Raw genomic sequence first — 14,071 nt, forward strand, 5'->3', positions numbered from 1 at the left:
TTTTTTTTTTTTGTGTGTGTGTATGTGTGGGTTTCTTTGAACACTTGATGACAGTTCTGTTGTGCCTGTTTTTGACAAAAATTTATAGACATAAGTAGTGAATCCAGAGAAATCCCATTTTCAGCACACACTAGGGAAGCACACCATTAATTTTCCAGCTTGACTCTTTTCCAGCTGTTGCAGTTATGCAACCCCCTCAGCAGGAAAATCTTTCAGACCCTCAGGGTCATCACACAGCTGTTTCTGATAAAGGGCCTGAGAGGTGTTACAGGAATTACACCCATTGAAAAGAGCCTTGTGCCACATCCTGAATCCTCCCTGGAGCCTGGTGCCTACTGCACGGTACTGAGTGTGTGGAGCCTTGTGCCCGGTCCCTGGTCCACAGGTGCCGGGTGAGCAGCAGTCTGGCACTCGGTGAGTGACATGTGGGTCCTGGCACATGTTATGCAGTGCCTGGTCCGTCATACCCCATGCTGGGTCCGGAGAACCCTGGTACATAGTGCACCCAGTGCATGGGGTGTGCTGCCTGGTACCTGGTGCATGACACCTGAGCCTGGCACCTGGTGCATGACACCGTGTGTACTGAGTGCCCAGGGCCCTCTTCACCATGTGCAGTCCACAGGATCCGGTGCATGGTGCCTGATACCAAATGCACAGGGCCCTAGTGCATGGTGCACAGAGCCTAACACCTGGTGCGAGACAACTTGGGGCACGCGGCTTGCTGTATGGTACCTGCTGCACTGTGCTCAGTGTGTGGTGCTTGGCTCGTCATACCAGGTGCATGGGGTCTAGTACTAACATGGAGTGCAGGGTGCATGGAGTGCAGGGTGCCTGGTGCCTGAAACCTGGTTCACAGCATCTGGAGCATGTGGCTTGCTGTCTGGTACCTGCTGCACTGTGCTCAGTGCATCACACCAGGTGCATGGGGTACAGTGAGGAACACAAGCGCAGGGTGCTCTAGTGCATGGTGCCCAAAGCCTGGTGCACAGAGCCCAGAGCACGCGGCTTGCTGCACGGTACCTGCTGCACTGGGCACGGTGCTTGGTTCATCACAGCAGGTGCAGGGGGCTGTGGYGCGCAGTGCCTGATACCCGCTGCACGACGCCCACGGCGGTGCCCAGAACGTGCCCWTCACGGGCGGTGCCTGGCGCCGCCTCCCCGCGCGCGGTACCTGTCGCCCCGCGCACGCGGCTTCCCGCCCGGCCGCGGCGCGCGCAGCCCCGCGCGCACCTGGCGCCCGGTCCCGGCGCGCGGGTCCCGGCGGGCGGCGCGGCCGCCGCGCGTCCCTCCCCGCGCCCCCCCGCCCCGCGCCGCGGCGGCGGCGGGCGGAGCGCGCGCGGCGGGGCCGCCCCGGGCGGCGGGCGCGGAGCGGAGCGGAGGCCGGTGAGAGGCGGGAGCGGAGCCGCCGTCCCGGCGGGCCGGGGTCGCGTGCGGTACCGTGCGGGGCGCGGGATGGTGCGGCCGGGGCGCGGGCGATGCGCACGTGTGCGAGCAAGCGGCCGGGCAAGGAATCCCGTGGGAAACGAGCGCGGCCGCTCCACGGGCGYGGAAACGCCTCCTGCGCTGCTCCTTGGCTCTGGAGCCGCGGCCACGCAACGCGCGCAGCGGTTCGGTGCCTTACACCGTGGGCACCGCTACGTTATTCGTGTTTCGGGCCACTTCCCSGAGGTTGCTGCGCCTGAAAAGTCTTGCTGATGTTCTGAAGTCGCTCCCGTTTCCAAAGAGTGTCTGTAAGTGACTTGGCGGGAGCCAGGTCTGTGGCATTGCTCTGTCTGAGCGCTCCGGCACTGATGGAGAAACACAGACCCATCATAGGTGTGAGGCACGTGGCCGTTCCGGAACCGTCCGTCCCAGTGCGGAATTGGGTCCGAATCGGCAGCATTCGCAGTGGGCCCGCTGCCCATTCACCCTGCAGTAAGGAGGTACAAAGCGCTGCTTCTGACTCTGGGCTTTACTAGCAGCTCAAGTTTAGTGACCACAGATTCTTGTGGTTAAAACTACCCATTCAATACACTTCTTCCGCTGTGCAAAACGGGGTACTTGGATGTAGCTTAAACTCAGATACAACAGCTTGGTTGTACTTAAGTACAACGGCTTGGTTGTGCTTAAACTCAAGTTTTAAAAGTAGAAAGTTGTTGTCAGCTGAAAGACTTTTTCCGCTTGTTTGCTTGTATTTTCATAAAAAAAAATAGAAGTTTGCTTAAAGTGAAATGTCTCTATTTCTGTGACCAAAGAGATGGAGATGTGCCTAGTGCTGATTTGCTGACTCAAAACTATTCGTCCTTTGGAATCCATAGCAGGATTTGGGATATTTGGGAAGTAGCTATCTGATATTTGGGAAGTAGCTATCTGTTCCTTTTGGTTTTTCTGGGAGCCAGTAAGCACATTACCAGCCTGAGTTATGTTTTACAACATAAGAAGTTTTAGCAGCATTGGCTTCCATTTCACTTTTTTGGTCTCCAATAGAAATATGTCTTAATTTACCACTCAGAGAATTTGCTGGAGACAAAAACATCTTTTCCTTTACTGGTAAAAGACGTGTGGCAGTTGAGTGAAAAAATGAGAACTTGTGCTCGGACCAAAGGCCTGTTTAACACAAGTCCATTTATTTCTCATTTATTTGTTTATAATCCCTCTATTTAAAATCCATTTATTTAGAATGTCTCACAAGACAGCACATACTGCAAATGCAAATATTGGGATCGTGTGGGAACAGCTAAGATGTTTAGTTTTGAACAGCTGTGAAAATGAGCATGCAGGGCACAATATTGTATGGTCATTCCATGTGTATGTGGGAGGAAGTCTAATATATTTAATACCCACGAACACTCTTTAATCACTGCAGCCTAATCTCTGCTTTAACGCCACTAAAACTTTGATCAGAATACTTACTGTATCTGATGCTGCTGAATTTTGATAAAGRTGCACACATATATATGGACTGTAAGATAAAAGAAAGCGCGGAGAGGTCTAGCAATCTAGAGAGCTTGATTTATTTTATTATTCCTGAGGATTTTCATTAATCCTTGTATTTATGCTGCAGACAGTGTATGTGACATGGTTGGTCTCAAATATCTGTAGTTATATAACGYAAACATCAAGCTGTGTAATGAGTCAAACAGGGGACACAAAGCAGTGTGAGCGCAGCCTTTGCTGTACATGGAGGCGCGAGCCTCGGTTGGGATGGGAAGAGCTGAACTCGGCTCCCTTTGGTTTTAGAGAACTTTGGATACGGTCCAGGCTCAAGAATCGGTGGCTTCACTTTACTGGAATGCCACCAGCATCATGTTGAGTCATATGTATGTAGATATGTCTGCTTTTAAAATCTAAAATAGCTCTCAAAAGCAATGCCACAAGGGTAGATGCCATTGGAATGTCATCAGAGTGCTTGCTATTTGCCATTAGTTTTAGTGGAAATGCCCTCCTGTCCCCCCCCCGTCATTTCCTCATATAGGTTTGTTGAAAAATGTCACTTCTTGTTTAAGGTCAGTCTATCGTGTCTGTTAAGCATAGATATGTATTTTTTTTTCTCTATCTGGAGATGCTTATCTTTGTGGTTGACAACTTATATGTGCGATGGAGGGAGAGTTGCAGGTTAGGGCTTGAAACCAGCTCTTTGGCGAGCAGCAGATGCTGAGATTTGCAGCTGACAGTTGTAACAAGGATCATTTTAACTAATGTTTCTCCCTCACTGTTGCTAACTCATGCAGGTCGCTGCATAAATCTCAGGTCTCAGRGAGCCAAGCAGCCGTGCAAGACTCTGAACACTCCTCCAACAAAACAGTGAATCCAAACCAGGCAAAACTACCAAAATATGCCTTCAGTCACAAAGCTTCCATGGAGCAAGAATCTTTAAGAGTTCACCAAAACCTGAGGGCAGCCCCAGTATTAATATTTCCAGTCTACCCACTTACTCATGAGTGTTGAGTTTACGGTGGCAGCACTACCCAAAACTATAAAAACTGAAGGAAGGAAGGAGGATATTATTTCACAGCTTCTTCTTAAATTGCTCCTTGGAAGCCTGTGGGAGAAAGTGGAGGTTGTTGGCRCACACACTTTAATTTTGCTTACAATTTTGCCAGCATCCCCAGGGCTAAYGTCAGCAAGATGGTATGTCAAGGAGCTTCTCCTGCTTTCCCAGCTATTCTTTGAAAATACCAGATCTCCATCTGCTGTTCAGTCCTTTCTTCTTTCTGCCAAACATGTGTCTCTTAGACTTAATTGATATTTACAAAGAAAAGGAGGCTACCATTATTTGGTGTTAAATATTACTGCAAAAAATGCCAGAAAAGGCTACAGTGTTTTATAGCAGAATGTGACCTTTCCTTTTCCCCAGGTTACACTTTACAAGAATGTTTTTTTGTATTTCACWGAGTTAGCTGGAAGGATATCGGTCAGCACACAGGGGTTAATGCTRCTGTAGTTTGACTGACACTTTGCTGATTTTGGGTTTTTTTGGGTACTTTCTTCCTAACTTAGGAGAGCTACTGTTGAAACCCATACCCTACAATCCCCAATTTATCTTRTATCTATTTTTTTTGAAAGGGTCTTGCTTGATTCTCTTGCCTTTTTAAAGCTATATATTATGTCTGAGTCTGCTAGGAGATGATTTAACATGTCTTAGGGAACTCGTAGATTTATATAAATGTCTCTCTAAATCTCATTATAAGAAAGGGAGATGAGAGTGGGTTGTTGTAGAGAATGGAGCATGGAAACCCCCAAGCATTTTAGAAAAGTCAAGTCAGCCAGAGATCCCATTTCAGCAATGCYTTGTGTGTGAAACTGATGAAAATTCTTTCCAAAATCTTTCAGTCTTTCTTTATAGATGTATTAAGACCTTACCTATACTTAAAAGCATAAAGCTTTKGAAGAGAGAGTGAATTTCAAAACCACAGTGCAACATATTTGCTTACTCTCAGGACTYCAGGAGTAAAAATGATACCATGAGCAGAGGAACATTAGGCTATTTATATACATACACATTGTTCACTGTCAGCATGTGCTTCTTTAATAATTTATTTATTAATGCACATTTTATTTTGGGGGGAATCTATATTTTATGTATTATTACCTTTTTGTTACTGTAATGACTGAAGAGTGGATTTAATGAGTGTTAAACTCCTAAAACTGTAGGTTCTGCAGTGATTAAAATGATGTCTTACTATACAAGAAAAATGCATTAAAATGTTAAGATTCTTAAAATAAATCAGCTTAAAGAAGAAATCTAAATCAAGGAAAAGGTATACTTTATCTCAGAAGTTCTTGCTTTAGTTGATTTGTCAAACTCCTAAACCATGAAATGGTTTTATATAATCATTTTAATTAAAACTAGTGTAAAACCATGTTAGAGGGAAAGAAAGAAAGAAAGAATACAAGAAAGAAAGAAAAAGAAAGAAAGAGAGAAAAATACCTATCATTATTGTGATGAGTCTGAAAAAGTTGTATTATAAGCTATACCACCACAATTTCTGTGGATGCGAATGGGTGGAAAAAAAGAAWACATGAAAATTATATGCTTTTATTCTGGTGATTACATTTTCTCATTCTCTACCCCACACTACAGCCGTTGTCACTACTGTTCATTCTGCAAGAGGCAGAAACATGGCCATGGGAGGTGCTCAGCTGGATTTGGTTCCATTCTACGCTACRCAGCTCCAGTGCAGTCCCCGTGCACTTCTCCCAAGGGAAAACAGTTTGGATTTTGAAGGGTTTTTTATTTTGGTGGGAGGGCTACATATGTACATCTCTCTTCAGAGGCTCCATGGACTTGAGTTTGCCAGTGACTGTGCAGCTTTTGCAGATCTGTCTGGTTCGGGGATGACTGGTCTGCCTGTAAGCTCAGCACACGGGTTAAGTATATGCCAAGATCTGGGCTTGCCCTTTGGAGTGGGAAGGAGCAAGCAGAAATCCAATTTAAGCATGTGATTAAGTGACTTGGTGACTCAGAATTGTAGTTTTAGGTAAAATTCTTCTGCAATTAGCATATTTCCTGCCTATGGGTATTAGATATTTTCCTTTCCCATTATGATGGGAAGAATGCCAGCATATGTAAGAAACAATTGGGAACAAACTGCGGATATTTAAAGATTCCCAGAACTTGAATCTGAGTAATGCGTCGGGCTGCTGGGCACAGCTCCGCTGTGGTGTGTGGCTGTTCTGGAGAAATCGGCCCGGCGTGAGGTATATTTTATTATGTGATGATTTTAAAACTATGAACAGAAGGGAGTAAATTGTGAGCTAGAGTCATTGATTTCTTATTTAACCCAACGTTTTGGTGCCAGTGGTTTTGCAAAAGTTCCCACAGCTGAAGGCTAGTTAGTAAACTTAAAGTTATCTTAGATATTTATAGACAGCCTATTCTTATAGTTTGTTTCTGGCTGCCCTTACTGAGGGAGGGAGGATGGGGAAAGACTCATGGTCTAAATGCAGTTCCAGGCACCAGCAACTCTGCCTGCAGTTTTAGTTTATCGTTTCTGGAATAGTTGCTGAATTGCTCTGCCTCAGTTCTCAGCTATATCTGCAGAATGGAGTAATCCTATATTCTGTGCAGGGTCTGATGCTCATAATTAATCTTGCAGATATTGAGTGCTGGTGGGTAATTTATTGCTACTCAAGATGTGCTACTTCTGCTACTTATGAAAGGAATCGGGTTTGATGCTTTTGCATTTTTTTATGGAGGGCAAGATTTTGTATGAAGTAGCAAGACACTGGCCTTGCCTACAAACTGGAGTTCAGAGTTGAGGATACGCAGGGTTCACTTTTATTTTTCTGCTCAGTTACTGTTGGAGCAATGGAGCCTGCAGGCAGGACATGCTGGGACCTCGGTGTCCTTCTCTTTAGCCCTGCATTTGCAAGTGCTGCAGCCAGGCAGCCTTTTCCCAGAAATGTCCTTTTGGGAGTTCCCTGTTTTTATTACTTCAGCTGACAGCCAGTGCGATGGTATCTGAGTTGGCCTTCACTTTTGAATTCTTATTTCAATGCCAGTTGTGATTCAGGATGTTGATGGTTTTAGGATTATTATTCCAGATGTGTGAGTCCCTGATTCTCCTCTTGCTTCTACCTGTACAAATAAATCAGGAGTAATTTTGTCGAAGAGGTGGGTCTACATTAGTGGAAAACTAATATACATGGGAAGTCATTAAACTTGATTGCTATTCACAGCACGGACGTTAATGGTGATGCAGGTCTGATCTGTCTCCAAGGGAGCTCGGCGTGAGCCTTGCAAGGACATGGAGTGAATCTATCCCTAGAGGGGGATTTGGGAAGAATGAGGTGTAGGAACACGATTCATTATTCAAGTCGTCTCAGGATATTTGTTTAGACTCAGTAACTGTTACCTCTGATGTTCTACATCTAGACTAGGCAGTGATCCATGCGTCTGTAGCTACATACTGGGTTCTCACATTTCTTTCCAGATGGTCTCACATATTGGYGTCTGCCTGGACACCAAGAAGGAAAAAGTTGTGTTGTTGGAACTTAGAATTTTTAAGCATAGTATTTTCTTAAGTCAGAATGTGAAGAAATAGAGCTCCTTTGTTCAGCTCCTGCACTCTCCGCCCTTAGACAAAAGAACCATGGTTTCCCAGTATATAAAATATTGACCATGCTTGTGTTTTTACAGGAAATACCAAGCTCTTCTACTCCGTCTAAAGTATTCCACTTTTCATTCAGGTTCATTAAAAATTTAGATTTTAGATTTATGATCTTCTGTGAAAAAGCAGATGCGCAGGAGGGAGTACATCCTGGGTATATTGTCTGCGTGTACAGAGATGCTGGTGTTTTCTCTGCAGATAAATTACATGTCTATATGCACATCAGTCCTTGGAAAACTGTAAATTGCAGAACAAACTCTTCTTTCTCTCTTTCTGTTAGTTTTTAGGCAATTTGTATTTTCTGACGCCGGGGTCTGAGGTTACATCTGTGATCCTGTTGCAAATCCAGGGGAAATTACCTTTTGAATGCCACATGGCCTGACCTTCATCTCCACATAATCCAGGAAGAGTTTGTGCTTGGCTGTGAGCGCGGAGAGGAGGCGCAGACTGGAGAGGAYGGATTTAGAATAACAGTATTTTTTTCTGTTGCATTTTAGAACTCTGTAATGCCCTGGATCTGCCAGGCTGGGGTTTATCTTCACTCCTTCCTCAGAGGTGGGGTAGTGTTTGTGGCAAATTGCAAGAAGTGATTCATACTCAGAATTGCCACTGCGATCAAAGAGATTATATTTATTGCTGATTTCTTTAAAATAGTGATTTTTTTGAAGGAGCTTGCAGAAGCTCCTCTAACAGTGAGTAAYGAAACAACAAAAATCCTAACTCTAAACCCCAGATATTGCACACAAAGTGTAAAATAGACATAATGAGATTAGCAAACAGCAATTAGACCCCCAGAACAAGTGTCATGGCAAATTCCTTTGGACTCGTATACATGAATAAAAACTGTTGCAGTGCAAGAGGGGCCCCTGGCTATGCTCTCTACTTCCAGAGATAGGATTTGACCCTCATTTTCCTCCTAATATTAATCACAGATGGATGTATAAACTCTGAAACGCAGAAATCCTCTTATCTCGACTTCTTTGTTTTCCACAGAACATTGTGCTTGATTCCAGCCCCGTCTGCTGAAAGCTCTGATACTGCAGCTTTGAACAGTGATGTATGTTTAGTTGTTTCTTTAGTAATGAATGCTTTTCTCTAAAAATTCCCAAGCCAGGCCCACTTGCCARCCAGAGAATCTCGCTTGGAACAAAGCTGAATCTGTTTCTGCTTCAGGAACGTGTTTCCTTGTAGTCACATTTATGTTAGCACACAGTTAAGCAGTCCACGCTCCGGATGCAAAGAGAACTACAGTATGACTTATGGAGAGAGGGACTCGCAGGGTTGCATTTGGGTTTTTGTGCAGGATTTATTACAGGCCATAATGGAAGGAGTGCTCTACATGCACTTCAGCTGGGATGTCACATTTTTATAAATACTTAGGCAAGATCAAGTGCAGCACAAAATCTGGTCTGAAAGTTCTCAATTACCATTGACTTCTTTGCCTGCTGGCAAAGACACAGGGAATGGAAGCTGGACTTGGATTCAGCTGCTGGATTTACCACAGATACCGCAGTTGATCTTCAGAGAGTGAGCGGCAAGGCTGCTTTTTCAGAGATACACAAATAGAAAAGGTCAGTTGTGCAGGGCAGGGCAGCCCTGCTCTGTAGGGAGCAGAGGGTCTATGCAGCTTCCCCTGCACTAAGGGATGCAGGGGGACATGTGGTGCCCAGGCAGCCACAGCTGGGCGAGGTGCAGAGGAGGAGTTAGTTACTTCAGTCTGTTCATCTCCATCCCCTGCATCGTGACCTAATGTTCTCATGGGAACCCAGAGAAGCATYGGCAGCCGGTCCCTTTGGGAGCAGAGGTGCTGGAGTGCAGTGCACACCTGGGTTGGGGTGATGTGGGCTGGTGGGTGCTCTAATGCCRCGAAAGTTTTCTAGGAGACCCGGCGGGTCCTCGTGCAATGGAGGCAAGGTTGAAGTGTTTTCAGTGCATGAAATCCATGTTCCTGCACGTAGATGTATGTGGGAGCTCTCCCTGTGGCTGTGGGGATGGTGAGGGGCTGCATCCTCGGATGAATTCACTCTGTTTAGATACACAAGAGTAAAACRTAGTACACGAATACCGTCAAATCAGGACTTAGTGTTTGGGAGAGAGAAATAATCAGGATTTTTACAGAGGCTAATGGCTAAAATTGAGAGACTAAAGTTTTCCCTTTGAATAGGAAGTCAGTTTAGAGATGGCACAATACTGCAGAAATCCAAAATGTGTGGGTGTAGAAGTTTGCTGTAGATTTCCCTCTCTTGCCTGCATATTTGTGTGGTGAAAAATTAATGTGATGCTTTTATCCTTTTTTGAAAATAAACAGAAAACTAACTGAACAGCCACATGGGATTTCCCAGCGACACGACATCTTCCACCCTTTCTCGCTGCTTTGCACGGCGCCTGTGCCCTGACTCCCTATCCAGCCAGTTCCAAACAGATCTTTCTAAAGGTCGGAAGGGTTTCCTAGCTGTGAGCAGAGCGGGTGAAGATTTGGTTAGTCCTTAGAGATCGAGTTGCAAGAGGCAACTGAAAAAAAAAATGCAGTGCATCTGTTGGACATGAAACATATTTTGAAGTGCTGGTGATGTGTGTAGCTGCTAACACCTCTGCTGCCAGGCTGCTGGCACGCGCCCCGTGTCCATGTGTATGTGTAGGAAGTGGCTGTGGAAACAGGCCAGCGTTTCGAGCTCGTTTAGAGTTTCTGCCATTGGATTGCTAGTTGTTGTTGGTTGCTTTGAAAAGCTTTTTTGTAATGGTGCAAGTAAAAGAGCCTGWAAAGTAAATAACTTTTTTTTTCCTCAGACTTTAAGATGTATATTTTAGTGCCGGCATTTCTCAAAGACTGGGTTGCTGAGCCCTGCTCAGACTTGCCTCCCTCCTTCCCTTTGGAGGAATYAAGAAACTCGCTGGGAAGTTTGACAGTGCTGGAGGCTGCGCCGCTGCCCTCCATCCAAGCCCCTGCCCTGAGGAAGGGCGGYTGTGGAGGGATCCACAGAGGACTAGTATGGGGTTGGGCTGCCCATGGAGAGCAACCAAAGGGGAAATCCATAATTTGCAGTGAGAAATGGGCCTAAACTGGGCTGTTTCAATCAAGCCAAGCCACAGGCTTTAGAGGAAGCCCAGATCTGATTCAGCATCCTGGTGTCTCGACTTGCCCACTTCCATATCTGCAAGGAACCATCTCTGCTTTGCCCAAGTCTGCGTGCTGTGGTTATTTGGTGAAAGCAGCTTTAATTAATGAACTGGCAGCAGAGCAGCCCGCTTGTTTCAGCATCTGCCAAGTAGAAGAGCTAATGGCAGCTCTGCCTCTCTTTGGCTGCACACCTTTGGGCACATAAYGACTTTCCTGCACTGATTACCCTTGGACTTAGGGCTGTGATGCTTACCAGCATGCAAGATCTCMCTCCTGTGCTCCAAAGCTCAGTGTGGAGCCATGTGGAGCTGGGCTAGTGATGAGGAATGAAAGCAGTAAATAATAAATGCTACCTTGAAATGGCTCTGAGACTGATAAGAAAGATAATCAGAAAGGATTAAATCCTGAGGTGAGATAATTATTTTAATGACTGTTTACTAGTCAATGCTTCTTGGAAGGTAAGGGTCTTTCTATATGGTGTAATGTAGGTTGCTAAATTGCCTGCTCTGGGAACAGGACTTTGGCCTAATGAAAACTAACAGAGGAAGATTTACGTGTTCAAGTAAGTAATTTCAAGACCAAAATAAATGTCCGATAAAGAAACTTAGCAAAAAGAAACATTCAGAAGATGAAGCTCTCATCTTCAGTGGATAGAAAAGGAGAATGTGTTTCACATTTATCAAAAATTCTTATCTTTTGAAGCTTCTGGGCCCATTCTACACCAGTTAAAATGCTGAAATTTCTTCAAAGCCACAAGTATTACACCCTACCACTGGATTTTGGGTTTGGGCCTTCCCACTGGATTTTGTGCCATGTGATCTATTTGCTTTTAAATCCACATAGGATTTTCTGATGAGTTTTCCTTTATTTTTTTATGATGAATATTTCTGTTGGCAGTGTTTTCTGTACTACATGCCAGTCAGATTTCCAATGCAGTCCTACGTCCAAGGTCTTGTACCTCAAGCCAGTCAGAACATTTCCCTAGTAATCTCTGGGAATTCCTTGTCGGTGCTTGTTATCCCGTAACCATAGTCTTGATTTTCACCTTTTATTTTTGTGAGCTTTCTCTGCCGGGCCGAGGCTAAAGCTCTTGAGGTCATCTTTTCCTGTTGGTGTTAGGAGTTGAGCACGGTGTCATCTGGAAGGCGCAGTCATTCAAGGCAGCAGTGAAACACATTTGAGTAAACCTGTAGCTACCAGTATTGAACTTTGCTTTGCCTTTAGTTCTAGAGGTGGAGGAAACTGTCCTCTTGTGGTCAGGTTTGATTTGCAGGTCTTCTGTGGAGAACATTGAAGCTGGAGGTGTGTGGAAGCTTTCTCTTTTGTGCTAAGTGGGAAACTAGATTTAAATATGATTTTGTTCCTGCTTGTGATGGCCATGCATCGACATTTGTGTATTCGTGTCATTCTTTTATGAAAGTGGCTTCACAGAGAATAATGAAATTGAGTTGTCCTTTCATAGATTTCTAATTTCTCCATCATTATGAAACCACTTTAACACAGGGGGCTGTGGGACTTGTAGCCCAGGCTGCAGGAGATATTCTCCAGAGGTTCATTTCTCAAACGTCATGTTTCTTGGAGGAAAAAGCTGTTAAAATATTTTTCTTCATATTCCAGAAGAACTTACCCACCTTGGATCTAGACTTGCTAGTCAGCACTTTCAAGAGGAACTCATTATATGCTCTTATAATGCTCCTCTTAATGTATTGCCAAATTCAAGTATCCAAATATCAGATACTAACTGAGAAATATGAGTAAGTGTGGTTTTCCTCAGATATTTTCAGAATCAGAGCCTTTCCTTTGCAAGGTTACCATATTAAAATATGCATACTTTTTTTAATCCCAAGCCGAGGCTCTTCCCAAGCACGCAGCAGGAACAGGCTCCCCCTTCACTGCGGATGCTCCGCAGCGCTCGCTGTGCCTCACCTCTCTGCTTCACCTCAACAGGGGTCATCAGCTGCTCCTTGGAAGTGCATAAATGTAAATTCATTTGCTTATGAGTTTAATGCAAAGTAACGCCACATGCTCTAGGTGTGCCTGCTTGAGCAGGAAGGTTGGACTAGATGATCTGTAGAGGTCCCTTCCAACCTTAAATATTCTGAAATATTCTGAAATATTCTGAAATATTCTGAAATGTGTGTAGTTACATTGTCCCCAAGGCCTGGGTGACTCAGTGGCTGGAGCTGCTGCCCAGTGTTAAATGGTTGGCATTTCTCTCCCTCCATAGCCAGTGAGGCCCCCTTAGAGGTTTTTGCAAGGAACAAGGGATCGATACTGCTACGTGCATCAYGAGGGGGCATCACCAGGCAGTATTTTTACGATACGAATGTGCTGACTACTATAAGGAGCAAAGCTTCATCCCTTGAAGCAGTGCAGGGATGTGGTGCTTTGTTAATGGGCAGTGGCTTGTTAGAAGAGATGGGGATTTACAGTGTGATGGGGTAATGGCTGTTCTGGAAGGTCCTGTGCACCCCTTATGTGCTGGAGAACAGCTGCAGTTTCTAATGGCYCTTTCAGAGATGTTTTAAGTATTCTCTGTAGCATTTTCTGTTTAAAAATAACAGCGTACTCCTCAGGGCTTCTTCACATCCTAATTACAACCAAGCCTCTCATTAGTCCCACAGGGAGAGAATCAAATGCCATATGGTATTTTACACTAAGGATGCTGTGCTTACCAAGAGCTGGAAGGAGGCAGGAAAAGGGGGAGTTAACAATTCATAACCATTTATGGAACAAGCACAGCCCTCCTTGGACCCAGTTCAGCAGAGTCTGAGGGCCTCCGATCAGGAACTTTATCTGGCTGGGAACGRCCTCGGCATGCTGCCCTTCTGGAGCGCGCGTGGGGGCATTCGGTGAGCAGGACACGGAGCAGCAGGATCCTGAGGCTGGCATCCGTGCRCAAGGATGGACTGAGCGCGCGCGCCAGCCAGGAAGCACCATGGCTGGGTTCTACAGTTGCCTGAAAAGTCAGAAGTAAGTGTCGTGCCTCCCCCTTTCCAGAGCAAGCTCCATCCGGAGGGGGCTTTAAAATATTCCCTCTGTTCTACTGCATCAGCAGCTCTGAACAAAGTGCTTCTGCTCTGTGCCGAAGTGCCGCTCTGGGGACAAAAGTGCAAATAATCAATTCTGACTGAAATACCAAACTATGGAAAATGGAGCATGTTTTTTACTTCACAGGTATAAGTCCAGTGGCAAACACTGAATAATGAAAAAAAAAAAAAAACTTTCTCTTGTCTAATTATAGCAAGAGGAGGGAAAAATCCTTTTCCCTGCTGATTAGCTGCATTGATTATATATTAACAAACAAAAAATATAGAAATGCACATTGGCTTTTAAAAACGTTCTGCTACAAGCCTGGCAT

The sequence above is a fragment of the Nothoprocta perdicaria genome, unplaced genomic scaffold, assembly GCF_003342845.1.
Source record: "Nothoprocta perdicaria isolate Ctin4 unplaced genomic scaffold, notPer1 scaffold_22, whole genome shotgun sequence".
Lineage (NCBI taxonomy): Eukaryota > Metazoa > Chordata > Aves > Tinamiformes > Tinamidae > Nothoprocta > Nothoprocta perdicaria.